Source organism: Pongo abelii, chromosome Y (genome assembly GCF_028885655.2).
Source record: "Pongo abelii isolate AG06213 chromosome Y, NHGRI_mPonAbe1-v2.0_pri, whole genome shotgun sequence".
Classification (NCBI taxonomy): domain Eukaryota; kingdom Metazoa; phylum Chordata; class Mammalia; order Primates; family Hominidae; genus Pongo; species Pongo abelii.
The window spans coordinates 15408967-15426227 of NC_072009.2; positions in this window are offsets into that span (position 1 = coordinate 15408967).

Consider the following 17261-nt stretch of genomic DNA (forward strand, 5'->3'; position numbering starts at 1 on the left):
GCCTGGGCGAGAGGGAGATCCCCTCTCAAAAAAAAAAATAAAAGAAAGAAAGAAGAGAAAAGAAAAGAAAAAAAAAATTGAGGGGAGGTTATTTAGTCAAAATGATTAGTCACATTATCGATTTTGTATTATTTCTTGTTTATTTTGCTTATAGATACGTACGATGTATGTGTGATTTAAAATTCTATACTTATGATTTAAAATACGTACAATATATATATGATTTAAAATTCTATATTTACTCTACTTCTGTTTCCTTAAATGTGATCCTTCGTTGGTCTCATTCATTTTTCTGCCTTACTCATTTCTTTTTTTCCCTATTTTTTTAAATTATACTTTAAGTTTTACGGTACATGTGCACAACGTGCAGGTTTGTTACATATGTATACAAGTGTCATGTTGGTGTGCTGCAGCCACTAACTCGTCATTTACATTAGCTATATCTCCTAACGCTATCCCTCTCCCCTCCCCCCCACCCACAGCAGGCCCCGGTGTGTGATGTTGCCCTTCCTGTGTCCACGTGTTCTCATTGTTCAATTCCCACCTATGAGTGAGAACATGCGGTGTTTGGTTTTTTGTCCTTGCCATAGTTTGCTGAGAATGATGGTTTCCAGCTTCTTCCATGTCCCTACAAAGGACATGAACTCATCATTTTTTGTGGCTGCATAATATTCCATGGTGTATATGTGCCATATTTTCTTAATCCAGTCTATCATTCTCGGACATTTGGGTTGGTTCCCAGTGTTTGCTATTGTGAATAGTGCCGCCATAAACATACGTGTGCACCTGTCTTTATAGCAGCATGATTTATAATCCTTTGGGTATATACCCAGTAATGGGTTGGCTGGGTCAAATGGTATTTCTAGTTCTAGATCCCTGAGGAATTGCCACACTGACTTCCACAATGGTTGAACTAGTTTTCAGTCCCACCAACAGTGTAAAAGTGTTCCTATTTCTCCACATCCTCTCCAGCACCTGTTGTTTCCTGACTTTTTAATGATCACCATTCTAACTGGTGTGAGATGGTATCTCATTGTGGTTTTGATTTGCATTTCTCTGATGGCCAGTGATGATGAGCATTTTTTCATGTGTCTTTTGGCTGCATAAATGTCTTCTTTTGAGAAGTGTCTGTTCATATCCTTCACCCACTTGATGATGGGAATGTTTGTTTTTTTCTCGTAAATTTGTTTGAGTTCATTGTATATTCTGGATATTAGCCCTTTGTCAAATGAGTAGATTACAAAAATTTTCTCCAATTCTGTAGGTTGCCTGTTCATTCTGATGGTAGTTTCTCTTGCTGTGCAGAAGCTCTTTAGTTTAGTTAGATCCCATTTGTCAATTTTGGCTTTTGTTGCCATCGCTTTCGGTGTTTTAGACATGAAGTCCTTGCCCACGCCTATGTCCTGAATAGTATTGCCTAGGTTTTATTCTGGGTTTCTATGGTTTTAGGTCTAACATGGAAGTCTTTAATCCATCTTGAATTAGTTTTTGTGTAAGGTTTAAGGAAGGGATCCAGTTTCAGCTTTCTACATATGGCTAGCCAGTTTTCCCAGCACCATTTATTACGTAGGGAATCCTTTCCCCATTGCTTGTTTTTGTCAGGTTTGTCAAAGATCACATAGTTGTAGATATGTGGCATTATTTCTGAGGGCTCTGTTCTGTTCCATTGGTCTATATCTCTGTTTTGGTACCAGTACCGTGCTGTTTTGGTTACTGTAGCCTTGTGGTATAGTTTGAAGTCAGGTAGCTTGATGGTTCCAGCTTTGTTCTTTTGACTTAGTATTGTCTTGGCAATGCGGGCTGTTTTTTGGTTCCATGTGAACTTTAAAGTAATTTTTTTCCAATTTTGTGAAGAAAGTCATCGGTAGCTTGGTGGGGATGGCATTGAATCTATAAATTACCTTGGACTGTATGGCCATTTTCACAATATTGATTCTTCCTACCCATGAGCATGGAAGGTTCTTCCATTTGTTTGTATCTTCCTTTATTTCATTGAGCAGTTGTTTGTATTTCTCCTTGAAGAGGTCCTTCACATCCCTTGTAAGTTGATTCCTAGGTATTTCATTCTCTTTGACGCAATTGTGAATGGCAGTTCACTCGTGATTTGGCTCTCTGTTTGTCTGTTATTGGTGTATAAGAATGCTTGTGATTTTTGCACATTGATTTTGTATCCTGAGACTTTGCTGAAGTTGCCTATCAGCTTAGGGAGATTTTGGGCTGAGACAATGGGGTTTTCTAGATATACAATCATGTCATCTGCAAAGAGGGACAATTTGACTTCCTCTTTTCCTAATTGAATACCCTTTATTTCCTTCTCCTGCCTGATTGCCCTGGCCGGAACTTCCAACACTATGTTGAATAGGAGTGGTGAGAGAGGGCATCCCTGTCTTGTGCCAGTTTTCACAGGGAATACTTCCAGTTTTTGCCCATTCAGTATGATATTGGCTGTGGGTTTGTCATAGATAGCTCTTAATATTTTGAGATACGTCCCATCAGTACCTAATTTATTGAGAGTTTTTAGTGTGAAGGGTTGTAGAATTTTGTCAAAGGCTTTTTCTGCATCTGTTGAGATAATCATGTGGTTTTTGTCATTGGTTCTGCTTATATGCTGCATAATGTTTATTGATTTGTGTATGTTGAACTATGGCCATACCACCCTGAATGCGCCCGATCTCGTCTGCCTTACTTACTTCTCATGTGGCCTTAGCATGTCCCTAAAAAACAACTCTTAGTGAGTACTGCATGCCATTTCTCAGAAATGCTTGAAAGTCCTAATTAAAATCACAGTAACTTCCTTCAGTTTAATCTTTTCTATAGGCCAAAGTAATGTTTAAAAACAGTTCAGCTCATAACTCTATTTAAAATTTACATGGCTTTTGTTACTTGGTGGAAGATCTTAAATCCCTTCCAAGATCTCTTTCAGCCTCTTAGCCGATTTTCCCTACCTTGAGACTTCTTTTGTTATTTCTGGTCCTAAACCATTTTCCCCAGATCTGCATATGGGTGCTTGCTTCCTAGTATTTTGAGGTTAGTCAAAATTTCTTAAACTATTCATTCCCCTTGAAAAGTCTAAGTACCACCTTTATGTCCATTCTTAATACTTAGGTACATATAACATATACATATATATATATATATATTCATACAATAAACTTTGTGAGATGTAGTAATTTAGAAATCACATCTACACAAATTACCTGTATTCTGCTTGAAAACTAGTGGAAAAAATTATCATAGATTACTATACATAGATCAAAATTACCTCCAGTCCTGACTCCATGCCGTGAACCAAAGGTAACTTTCAAGTTCTACCACACCTTCAGATGCAGAAGCGTAAGAATGAATAAAAATGTACTGTCTGCTGTGTACCTGGAATTGTGCTACATGTAACAGAAATAAAAGCAACTATGAAAATTTAAATATGTACTAAAGGCAATTTAACAATCAAGAGATACGTTATGCATGGTACAGGGAATACAAAATACCTCTTATATTGAATGAGGAAGAAACTATAAGTTCTAGGTTGTGTTTGAAGGATCAATTGTTATTTCTGGGACATTTACAGAGAACAGTAATGCTCATGAAGTTCAAGAAGGCATATTCAAGATGGCGTGAGGGGTAACAGAAACTACAATCAGTTTGTGATAATGTTATAAAACATAAAAAGCTCCTAAGGGTCCAGAATGGAATGATCTTGACAGCAACGTAAAGGAATTCCGTAGTTAATAGTATTACAGAAAAGTTTAAAGCTGTAATAAACAAACAGTCCCTTGAATGTTAAGACTCAGTAGGACAAGGGACCATTGATAGTATCAAAACAAGTTATCGGACACACTGGGAAAAGCAGTAATTACGTACGCATGTTACATAAACCACTCTGATGACTAAAGACGTTCTTAGGAGAAAAGGGCAAAAATGGGGCAAAAATGCCGGTTCCTTGTTCTGTTATCCAACTTCAATGTCCTCATATTATTTTCTGTTTTCAATTTCCTAACACTTCCTTAAATGAAAATGTCTTCATTAAATATACTTTCTCTGGAATATATTTTCAGAGAGTGGGAAAGAATGTTTCCACCTTGTGATTCTGTCTAGGTGTCTTCCGCAGAACATTTCTTCTTGTAAGTCCGTGTCTATCCACAGTGTGTGTATGCTACAGAATTATTTCTGTAAATTGGAAATAATTCCCTTACTAGCATTTAATAAAGATTGACTTATTTCTCTCATTTTCCTGAGGGTTTCTTCCAAGTTTTAAAGCTCTTTGTAAGCTTTGAAAACCTGTTGACACTCCTGTTGAAATACAAACATGGAAACAGGATTACCATATACTAATTTATATAATGTTTATTCCTATGTCCTTTCAACTACACCTGCAGTTATACAGCAAAAGGAAGAGGGTGGCTAAAGCATTTCGGTTCATATGGCATTCTGCTATCTTCAAAAGTTCAGTCATACTAAAAAGACCTAGTAATACTGTTAATTGAAAGATAGAGTTAGGATATTATTCACTAGGGACCCTTAGCTTTCCATTCGTATCTTTGGCAGAATTCTTAGTATCTGCAGGGTTCTCACAGTTAATAAATGTGAAGCCTCTGCACTTGTGGGTTCGATCTTTCTTCAAAGGAACTAAAATATATGAAAACATTTTACATTTATATAACGGAATCACTATAGTACTAACCATCTGAAAAACCATCTGAAAGTTACATCAAACCAAAAAAAAAAAAAATGCATTTTACATCATTAGTGTGATTCTTAAGATTCTTAATACTAAGTCACCCATACAGTCTGCATATTTTATTTCATTTTGTTTGCTACCTGCACAAATAATGGACTTTTTCTTGTTTTCCTTTTGCAGTAGTAGGTGACTCTTAGCACAGACACTTCACCTGCAGGCCACGAGAATTTTTCAAGTATCAGATTGAAACTTCAAACCAGCAATTTAAACGCACACACAAAAAATCACTTTGAATGTATGTATTCAAGCAAATATATTGAGTATGTGTTTACTGGGGTAAAAAACATATACAGAATATACGAAAATGTATGTTGGTGTTAAGAGTTACCTTCCGACAAGGGACCCTGTTTCCCAAGTACTGCCTTAAGTGTCCTTTCATTGGCCTCTCTACTTAGACCACAAACAAACAGCTTGCCAGGCTGATCCGCTTCCATCATTTTGCTGTAAATGGTAAAAAATTATCTACATTTAGATAACGATAAGGAAGCCCAAAAGATAAAATTTTATTACATAGAGTGTTGAAAACTCAAGTGAAATACCTTTACAGAGGCTGACATCTCCTTAGTATTTCTTCCTTGAAATATGAAAACTGTGTAATTACGTATGCATGTTACATAAACCACTCTGATGATAACATACGGAGCAAAAGAAGCACTGACTTCATGGACAAGTGCGGCATTTTACTATGAACCTCACAAACTTGTTTGTGCAAATTAGACAACAAAAGCCTTGTGATTTTCTAAAGTTGCAATACACAGGAAGCCCATTTAAATACTTTAATTTGAAAATTATGCATTTAGAAGGTACAATGTGATTTTGTTTGTTTTCTTTTTTTTTCTTTTTTCCCACCTAGAGACTTCAATTTCCTTCAGCCAAAGTGCACTGCCCACTGAAGCGTCCTCCGCCCAGCCTCAAGTGATCATGCCACGTCTCAGCTTCCCAAGTAGCCTGGAATACAGGCTCTCGCTACCTTAGCTGAGTGTGTGTGTGTGTGAGTGTGTGAGTGTGTGTGTGTGTGTGTGCATATTGTAATAGACACAGGTTTCCCCATGTTGCCGAAGCTGGTCTCAAACTCCTGGGCTCCAATGAACCGCTGGCATGGGACTATAAAATCGATGGGATTTCAAGGGTGAAACACCACGCCAAGCCTGGTATTTTGATAAATGATTAAATTTACCTAATCAATGTACATGCTTTCTTGCGGAGAATATTTCAACTATTTTACAAACTTTCAGTGATTTGAAATATACGAGAGATCAGGGATCCCCGAACACTGGCCTCCAACGGGTACCTGTCTCTGGCCTTTTAGCAACCTGGATGCAGAACAGGTGGTGAACCACTGGCACTGCCTGAGCCCCGCCACCTGTGGGATTAGCGGAGGCGTTGTATTCTCACAGGAACCCTACCGTGAACTGCGCATGCAACAAGTCTAGGTGGCGATCTCCTTATGGAAATGTAATGTCTGAGGATGACCTAAGGTGGAACAGTTTCATCTGGAAACCATCCTACCTATCCTCCCGCTGCCACACCCTGTGCTCCTCACAGATCCCCTGCCCAATTCCTGCCCCCATCACACTGCTGTGACCCGCAGCCCCACCACACGCTGTGCGCACTGGAACCCTGATGCCCACACCCTCCCCAGCGTGTCCAACTCGCAGCCTTCTCCCCCTACCCACCCCTTGTCTGGGGAAAAATCATCTTCCACTAAACAAGTCCTTGGTGCCAAAATGGCAACAGATTAAATGAGCTCATTATGTTACACAGGCTGGTCCCCATCTCCTGACCTCAAGCCATCCTCCCACCTTCACCTCCCAAAATGTCAGGATTACAAGAGTAAGTCAGTGTGCCAGGTTAATAAAATAACTTAAGCACGTATATTTTGCTTCCGTTTTAGGGTGTCTATCGCCGTTTATCTTGATTACACTCACTTATTCGGTTTAAATCATTTACGATACCAGAGATACAGGAAACACGTTTCAAATACTGTCATATAAGGAGGGAGACAATTCAAGGCTTTACAGGGGCAAATTTGAACTGTGATTATTTATGGTCCCAGACTTCTACGTACACTAACGGAATGCAATTTACGTCAAAAATCCACAATTTCTGTCAAGCAAACCAGCAATTTGACAAATGCTGACTAAAAGGACAAGTTTTTAATCACAGTGGATAAGTAGATTGCCTGTCTATTTAAATTATGGCCACATTCACAAAGGAAAACCACCTTAATAAAAAGTGCACATGAAAACGATGGCGCCATAACTCGTTGTCCCACAATTTGCCCACCCGTCACATATGGCCAACAGTAAAAGGAAGAATCCTCAAGAAACAGACAATGAGTTTACAAAAAAGTTTCTTAATGTCACTAGCTATTTCTTTCTCTGTAGGCTCCTCCCATAATTCAACACAGACACATTACAAACCCATCCTGTTTTGTAGACAACACCCAAAAACCTTGCTGTCTCTGTATTTTTGCAAAGAGAACAACCTGACAGAGAAATAGAAAATAAAGGTGCTTTAGAGTAGGACAAACAGCCTCTGGGTCACGGGGCCCTCACGGCGCATGCATCTGGCTTGGGGACCACGGCTGGCCGACTGCGGAGTAGGGGGCCACAGCCATACTATACCTAAAGGATGCCGAAAGTGCTGGAAAATCCACCCTCTCTCCGAGGCTGATCGTGCGAGGGCAGTGGGCATCTTCTGGGGCTCCCCGCGTCCGCATCCTGGTGGCCTGCTGTTCCACCCTCCTGGGGAAAGACTCCTGTGAGAAGGCATCAGATCAGAGCTTGTACCAGGCGGCGCCGGCAGCGTGCGCTTTGGAATTGGGTGCTTGGAAGTCCTACACCCTAACTGGCATCCTGACAGTTGCAAACCATTGTCCCACAGTGAACACATGAAACATCTCCCTTCCTTAGGCAGGCCAGGCAGATGGTACTGAAAATTGCCGATCTAGAGGAGAGAGAGAGGGACCAGCGCTGGTTGCTTGGGCGTCTTGGGTGCAGTGGACCTGGGCAGGAGTGTGGCAGGAAAGTCACCTTGTACAGTGGAATTCCCCAGCTCCTCAGGCCAAGACCTCTGCGGGGACTCTCGCAGGTCTAGGCAAATAGAGTCTCCCAGTACCATGGTTCCTCCCTGAGCATGATACCATGCTGAACTCCCAGGAGCATCCTGAAGGACCTCTTGTCCAGTGCCCTGGAAACACCGGAGGCCAGCAGCCAGGGACGCCCATGGATGGCAAGTGTGGACACTGCTGTGCACTGCCTTGCCGCCCCCGAGGCTCCTGGAAGCACAGAGGTGCCTACGATGCTTGCTGGGAGGGCTCTGCAAGACCAGGACTTTGGCCTATGGCTCTTAGACTTCTGTATGCAGCAGACCGTGCTGTGGCCCAGGGTCCCGCAGACAGTGCAGCAGGCCACGGGCATGGCGGGGCTTCCCAGGAAACCTGGGTCAACGTAGGTGTGGCAAAGGATTGTCATCAGGGGACGCCCACGGACCTCCATGGGAGCAGCCCCCAGAGGCCAGGAGTTGCGATGGTGTGGGGTGGGAGGAGTAGGTCATGGTATGCGGGAGCTCCGGAGGAGGGCGCCCCGTTCAGCCCTGAGGCAGGGGAGGGCACCCGGGGTGCAAAACAAAGAGGCAGCCTTGGGGGACGATGCAGTGCTGGTGGTGGACAACATAATGGCGATGGTCAAGCTGGTGGCCGGGGAGGAGGCCGATGAGAAGTGGCAGAAGGACCAGAGGCCACAGCATGGCCTTGGCCCCAGCCGGCAACAGACTCTCTAGACATCCATCTCTTGGAGGTTGGCTATGTGAACACCCCAGGCCCCAGGGCATCCCTGGTTTCTGGACCAGATCCTAAACCTTGCAGCTGCCCATTCGGTACGGCTGGCAGCTGGGGCTGGGTGTTAGGCTTCCCGAGGCAAGATGGAGTGAGGCCGCGCTGGAACCATAGGGGGTCAGCCAGAAGACAGGGGATGGAGGACAGAGGAGAAACCAAGTCCAGGCTCTTGTAGATAGGAGGGCAGCTTGTTTGCGGGTGCCATGAGCGCACGTGGTAGGTACGGGTAGCCAAGAACATCACTAACCATGGAGAATAATGGCACCAAGGACCCTTCGCACACAGCACAATGTCGAAGGGCATTTTTCTCTTGGAAGGTCCCTGGAGGAAGGGGAGTCTGCATGCGGATGCCAACCATGAAACCATCCTCACTCCCCATGTCTGTTTCTAGCAGGCTCACCCCAGAAACCCAAGTTGCACGCCCAGAAGTCGGCCCGGATCACAGAGCATGAAGAAGTCCTGCTTAGCTACATGATGGAATTGCATGTCAGGCCGTGGAGACTGGGTCTGGGGAAGGGGTCGGGTTTCTGAGGTACCACCACCCTGGTACCTTGGGGTGTCTCAGCAGGAGAGCTGAGAAGAAGAAAAGCATGCTTCACCCCAGCTAGCAGGCCACCTCAGCCCATCTAGATGAAATGGTCCCTTTGAGTTTCTCCTCTTTCTCCTTCTTAGCCAGGCAGGTGGAGGAACTCAGCCATCCCAGGTACCAGGGCAGGATGAAGATCTCCTCTTGTCACAACACTTACTCCTACGTTGAAGTGATCGTTAAGGAGCATCGCGTTGGCGTCCTCCTAAAGGAATGCCTCCCAGCAAGGTAGGGAAGGTGGTATGTCTGCCACGAGCCTTTGGGACTCCTCTCCCTCTAGGATGCAGGGTTTCTCCTTCCACTGCAGTCTAGGGGTTCTGGGATCATGAAGGTCAAGCCCCCAGCTACAGGCAGGACACCGCCTAACTGAGTTCTTCAGCTGGTTGGCTGACCGTGACTACTCATGGTCTGGCAGCCTTGCAAAGGTGGGGCCGCTGTGGGGCCTCACATGAAAGGAGCTTGGGCGTTATTCCTTGGCCTCTGGGGAACTGGCTTTGAGGCAAGAACTGACCTGGCCTGGAACCCTTTCCCCAGTCCCCCCAGGGCCTGTAGCTCAATCCCCTGTAGCACTACCTGAGGGAGTTAGGGCCTCAGATAGGGAACAGAGGGGAGGCCAGGGCTGGGAGCTGAGAGGCCTGTGGGTGCTGGAGCTGGGACACTCCTGGACAACGCAAAGCTCAGGGAAGAGACTCCAGTGAGCAAACCCAGGCCATCCACGGGCTGAGGCAGAAATGCCCATCAGGGAACGGTAACGTCCACATGACAGGACTGTGGAACCTTCAGCCACCTTAGAGGCATAAGCAAGTGTCAGTGGATAGCTGCTTCATCATGCCTTAAAGGCTTCCTTTCTTGCCCTGAGGCCTGCTACAACCTGAGGCTTACTTTGGGTTCAACTAGGGCCCTCTCACCCTCTATGCTGATGTCCAACCCAGGCTCTTCTATGTCTGTGTGCTTTCAGAATGGCTCTCCCAGGCCAGTCATATACTTTTACAATGACCCCAGGCTTTCTTAACATGTTTTCTCCCCGCTGCAATCCTCACTCACCCTGCCATGGCAACGCAGACAAGTCAGGCCACTGCACAGGGAATCTGGGTGACCATACTAAGCTCACAGAAGGGAGGGAATTGAAGAGATGTCCAAATGTCAGGGGACAATCTGTGTGTGTCCAGGGATGGAAGCTGTCTGCACGTTACGGCCCTCCTAAGCACTGATGTGAATACCCAGTGTCACTTGTCCCTAAGCATGTGCACCCAGCCACAAGGATTAAACGACATTTGCATCAGTACCACCTAAGTGACCTACAGAGTCTACGCAAACCCTTTAAAAATATCAACAACCGTTCCTCATACAAAAGCAAACTGAAAATCCTAAATTTCCTATGAAATTGAAGAAGACGCTGCAGAGCCAGAGCAATCCAGTAGAAAGCACAAAGCTGGAGGCATCACACTACCTCACTTCACAATACTCTGCAAAGTTTTACTTACCAAAATAGCACAGCACTGGAGGAAAAGAAGACAGATGAGCTAAAGAAAAACAATAGGGGAGCAGAACTAAGTCACTGCTTTTGCTTCTCGTGACCTTTTTCCAAGGAAGCAAGAACGCACAACGCAAAATCGAGTTTCTTCCATAAACAAGGTGAGGAAGAATCTGAATATCTACGTAAAGGATTTTAAAATTAGATTATTTTGGCCATGTGTAGTGGCTCACGTGTGAGATTCCAGCCCTGTGGTAGGCCAAGGTGGGCGGATCATCTGAGGTCAGGAGTTCAAGACTAGGCTGCCTATCATGGTAAAACTCTGTCACTACTAAAAATACCAAAAAGAAGCCAGGCATGACCGCAGGTGACGGTAATCCCAGCTCCTCGGGAGGCTGAGGCAGGAGAATTTCTTCAACCCGGCAGGCGAGGTTGCAGGGCACCAAGATCTCGCCACTGAAGTCCTGCTAGAACAATAAGAGCAAAACTCTGTCTCAAAAATAAATGAATAAATATGTAAAAAATAAAAGAGTAGATAATCTCCCACCAGTCTCCAATGTCAGGAATGCAACGATAAAAATACCAGAAGAAATAAGAAGGAAGAAGCTCCATGACAAGTGTTTGTAATGATGATTTCAAAGTGACTGCAAAAGCACAGTAAAGAACATCACAAATAGAGAATGGGGTTATATCAAACTAAGATGCTTCAGAACGCCACAGGAAACTAAACAGAAAGAGGACACATCCTACAGGATGGGAGAAGTTATTGGATCACCATACATCTTACAATAAGTGAATATTTACAGTACATACACGACTCAAATGACTAAATAGCATGAAAATGAATGGGCTAATGACGTGAATACTCATTTATTTTAGTAAGACATACAGTTGCCCAGCACACATACTACAAAGTGCTCATCATCCCTAATCCATCAGGCAAATGCAAATCAAACCCACGGTGAAATGTCATCTCACTTCAGTCAGAACGGCTCTTATCCAAAAGGCAAAAGAAATGCATTTCTGGTGAGGATGCAGAGTAAAGGATATACGTGCACCCTTTTGGTGAGAATGTAAATTAGTGCAGGCCTCACACAGAGCTTTATGTCAATTTAAGTATGGAGAGTCCTAAGAAGTCTACAAGCAGAACCACCCATCATATGATCCAGCAATCCAAGTAGTGGGGCAACACCATGTGTTTGGTTCCCTTCTTTCTAGCATATTTCCTCAGTGGACATTATTTAATGAGTCCCTATGTTGGAGACCAATTTTCCTTAAGGGGATTTTTCCCATTTGCCTGGTCTTTATGGAAGATTCTCTCTCTATATCACTATGTCTATGACTGTGTATGTCTATGTCCACGTCAAGGTCTATGTCTATGTCGTCTATGTCTATGTCTATGTCTATGTCTATGTCTATGTCTACGTCTATGTCTTTGTCAAGTCTACGTCTTTATCTATGTCTATCTCTATCTCTCTGTCTGTGTCTCTGTCTGTATCGGTAGGTATCTCTATCTCTATTTCTGTCTCTATCTCTATATCTCTCTCTCTTTATCTCAATTAAAGCTGTCTGACACCTCTTTGTTCTTTATTTGGATACTTGCCTCTGCCATGAGACTCTCTTAGTCAACTAAAACCCATCTTCTTGAACCCTGGTGAATTTAGGCTTTGCTAAATAGACATCCTTGTTGTTGGGATGCTTTTGTAAGGATACTTTGGAACTTCAATGATCTTTGAGAAACTTAACATCTCACTACACTGGTGCGTTTTGACGTCTTCCTTCCTATTACTCGTGTTCCTTGCTTGTCCTCTTACTATCTTCTATCTACTATTCAGCTCCCTTGAATTCTTTGACATATCCTACTTTAAACCTCTCATTGTCCATCCTTCTATCCACTAAACAAGGCTTTTTCTATTTCAGCCTCTCAGCCCACTATAGTCACAAGAAATTTAGGCTCTCTAAATCAGAGGCTCTTCAGGGACTCAACGATCTTCCCCACCCTCCAAAAAATTATCTGACTGAAGCGGAAAGAAAAATAGCTAATTAGAAGAGATTGAGCATTTTAATTGCCCAGCTTTTGGAGGTATTCAGACTGTCACTGGATGTATATTATAAGTAAAATGTAGTCCTCTGACTCACTAGATTCAATCCTATGGCAAAATATTCTCAGAAAATTCTTCTTTACCAATACGGACGCAAAGTATTAGACCTCCTATGGAATAGGTAACCTTGTCTCATTTTGCCGAAGCACAGTTTAGATTAAATATCAAATGGATATAAACCAGTGAGATTTCTATTACCCTATTGCTTAATTCATGGCTACATTTGAGGAGAGCTGTAAACTCTGTTTTCCGCTATCTATACTTTTTGCATATACATTATGTGTGTGTGATATATTACTACCTCTGGATGTGATTACCCTGTTAATTTTGAATATCACTTAAAAGGGTGCCATATTAATTGGCTTAGAGATAAGTAAGCACTATTGTGAATTACATACTCTTAAAAATCCCAGAAATAGAAGGCCAAGTTCACATGATTCATGCAAATATTTAGTAAATGAGATTAGTTTAAAATGGTTTATTGCACACAGCCACATGTTACGAATTGCTGTTATTATTAAGTGCAGGGATACATTTGTGGGCCAGGCATGGTAGCTCATGCCTGTAATCCCTGCACTTTGGGAGGCCAAGGCAGGTGGATCCTCTGAATTCAGGAGTTTGAGACCACACCAGCCTGGGCAATATGGCAAAACTCCATCCCTCCTAGAAATACAAAAGTCAGCCAGGAATGGTGGCGCACACCTGCAATCCCAGCTATGCAGAAGGCTGAGGCAGGACAATTCCTTTATCCCAGGAAGCAGGGGTTGCACTGAGTTGAGATCTCACCACCGCACTCCAGCCTGGGCGAAAGAGGGTGACTCTGCCAGTGAAAAGAATAAACAAACAAACAAACACACAAACAAAAAACCTTAAAAAGGAGAATACATTGGGATTCTTCTTGGATGTACTAATTCACTAATTGAGCTGCATTACATTCACTGGACGTTTAATATTTTATAAATATTTTTATGACAATAGAGGCATTTCTTCTGTTCAGTACAAAAGTGTCCTTTTTTGAACTGAATGTTCTTGGGAACTGGTTTTATTGCCAAGCCTCGTCTGAAATATCAAACACATTTAAGAATGATTTCCATAGAATCAGACATAACAAGGCAGCATTAAAAACTAAAGTTGACTGTGGGGACAATACTTATAAAGCCCTCTTGGGAAAAGCGGCCTCATAATCGGTTACAGAGTTCCTAGCCCAAGAGATGAGAAAAACAGGTCACTTCTGGGCAAGTTCTGGAACCTCACGATATTTGGGGACTCTGAGAGGAGACGAATTCAACCCAATCTACAGGTTCTCGTAGAAAAGCCTGGTGGGAAGTTCCTGGCTTAGCATCTAGTCTCAAGGCTTTAGAAAATATAAGCTGAGCCTAATTATAGAAAGGTCACAGGCCCGGTGTGGTGGCTCACGCCTGTAATCCCAGCACTTTTGGAGGCCGAGGTGAGTGGATCACGAGGTCAGGAGATTGAGACCATCCTGGCTAGCATGGTGAAACCCCGTCTCTACTAAAAGTAGAAAAAAAAAAAAAACAACTTTGCCAGCCGTGGTAGGGGGAACCTGTAGTCCCAGCTACTCAGGAGGCTGAGGCAGGAGAATGGCGTGAACCTGGAAGGCAGAGCTTGCAGTAAGCTGAGACTGAGCTACTGCACTCCAGCCTGGAGACAGAGGAAGACTCCGTCGCGAAAAAAAAAAAAAAAAAAAAAAAAAAAAAAAAAAAAAGACACTTGGTTCTCACAAAGCAAACTGGAAAGGCCTCTGTGGCCAGGCATGGTGGCTCTCACCCGTAATACCAGCACTCCCACAGGTCAAGGTGGGAGGAACACTTGAGCCCAGGAGTTCACATCTAGCCTAGGCAACATGGTGCAAGACAATATCCCCAAACAAACAAACAAACAGAAATACAAAATTAGCCAGGTATGATGGTGTGTGCCTGTGGTCTCAGTTACTTCGGAGGCTGAGGTGGGAGGACCACTTGAGCCCAGGAGGTGGAGGCTGAAATGAGTCAGACACTGTTTCTAATTTAGAAAGGAATAGTGAATACATGAAGAAATAAATAAATAAAGGCCTCGGTGGTCAATGACCATTCTTACTGCATTTAGATAAATAATGACAAAACTAGTAAGACCAGACTTATTTTGTGAATAAGAGTCAGGAGAAGTAACTGCAGAGAGAATTATATTTCAGTGGAAAACTACAGAACATCCACATGAGATGTCTTACAAATTTTATTAGTCTCCATTTTCAATTCTTCTTTTATTCAATACATAGCTACAACTCCCCAAACTCAAACTTCAACTTTGTGTCCCCCTTTCATGATTTAGCATCACTGACAACTAAAACTGCCCAATTATCCCCAAAACTTGTAACCTGAAGCCAGATGACTATGTATGAACATTTTAAAAAATCATCTTCATGCCTCTAATAACTGATGGCAACACCAGAGACACTAAAAACTGCAAACCAGGGAATTCATTCAGTCTTCACTGCCATCCTCACTCCACCATCTAAAATATACATTAAGCTCAACATAGAGAAATGTCAATTGGCTGCCCTCTGGATGGGGAACAGGGCCTTTGATTAGAACTGATGAGGTCAGGAAGACAGCACCCTCATAAATGATATTAGTACCCTCCTGTAAGCAACCCAAGAGGTCCCAAGCCCCTTCTACCATGTGTAGACTCAGCAAGACGGCTGTTTAAAATCCACAAAGTGGGCCCTTGCCAGAACACTGTATTTGCTGATGCCTTCATCTTGGGCATCTCAGGCTCTAAGATTATAAGAAATGTTTGTTATAAACCACCAAGTCTAGGTATTTTCTCATAGCAATCCTAGCAGACACAGATCGTAAAATGTATCCTATTATTCATTAAAAAGTACACTTTTCCTATGAAAATTAAGGAAGAAGTCTTTAGCTCTTGTTATATGAAGGCTTTTCACCATTTACTCTAACTTGCTGAAACACAGCCCCTATTCCAGGGTTGATAAATTGTATCTTACAGGTTGTGCTTCTGTTCCCCATTCCTTTAAGTCATTATGACAGAATGGCTCAAGAAGATAATTTGGGTTAAAAGTTCCCAGGGTCAGAGTATCATAGACACTTTTATTTATTTTTATTTTTTGACAGGGTCTCACTTTGTCACCCAGGCAAAAATGCAGTGGAGCAAACATGCTCACTGCAGCCTTGTCCTCATGGCCACAAACGATCCTCCCTCCTCAGTTCTGAGGGAAGGGGACTGCACTGATGCACTACCACATCCAGCAATTTTTTGTCTATTTTATAGGGACAAGACTGCTGCATGTTGCCAAGGCTTGTCTCAAACTCCTGAGCTAAAGAGATATGCCCACCTCAGCCTCCCTAAATGCGGGGAGTAAAGACCTTCACCATCACATCTTGAAAGACACTATTTCTTATGAGGCCACTGTGAAGATACTAGGGAGTTTCATCTTTTCATTTAATCCTCACGGTCCTACATTAAAGGTGAAGGAAAACATAACTTCATGAGATAAATAACTCACTTGAAAATCAAAGTTGGTAACTTCCTCTTTAAAATTATTTGCAGCCTTTCCCTTTAAAAATTGATGATTCTGTCAACGTTTTCTCATGAAGATGCTTCCTCTTCGCAGATTATTTTGCTACTTGAAGAATTACAGACTATAAAACTTATGGAACTTTGTATATTCCATTCTGTACACTGCCTGTTCAGGAAAGCTAAATGGTTTACCTGTTTGGCTCCTATTCTTTATGTATTTATCATTAGATAATTTATTAAATCTTTAAGCCATCCCCTATCTGAAATTTTTTGCTGTTGTTTTATACACTTCACTTTACAAAAAGCATAAGGTTTAAGGTATTCCTATTCATACCTTCAATGATATCTGATAGGCTCAGCGTGATGGCTCATGCTTGTAATCCAAGCACTTTGAGAGGCAGAAGAGGGTGGATCAGGACTTTTAGAGAAGCCTGGCCAACACAGTCAAATGCTGTCTGTATTAAAAATACAAAATTTCAGCTAGCTGTGGTGGCACACACCTGTAATGCCAGTTACTCGGGATGCTGAGAAAAGAGAATAGCTTGAACCCAGAAGGTGGAAGTTGCAGTGAGCCAAGGTCCAGTCACTGCACCATGGCTTAGGTGATAAAGCCAGACTCTATCTCAAAAAAAAAAAAAAAAAAAAAAAATTGATAAATTCCCAACCCTCCTAGATTATTCCTATTTGTAAGAATATATTGCTAAAACATTGCTTACAACATTCATTGTCAAATATTTGAAGACAATATTAATGTGAGTACCTCCCAAAACTAAACACTCATTTTTCACTATGTAAACTAGGACCATTTAATTTCATTAAGCTAAGTACCTAGGAAACTTAGCAGGTTCAGTTTGATTTCAGTGGAAAATATGTTTCCATTACCACTGTCCCGCTTCAGTCACAGAATGCTTCAAGAAGAATGTTCTGGATGTTTTAAACTCTAGTTTCAACAGTATCTATTACTTTTTGACCTTTACTATTCCTCTGAA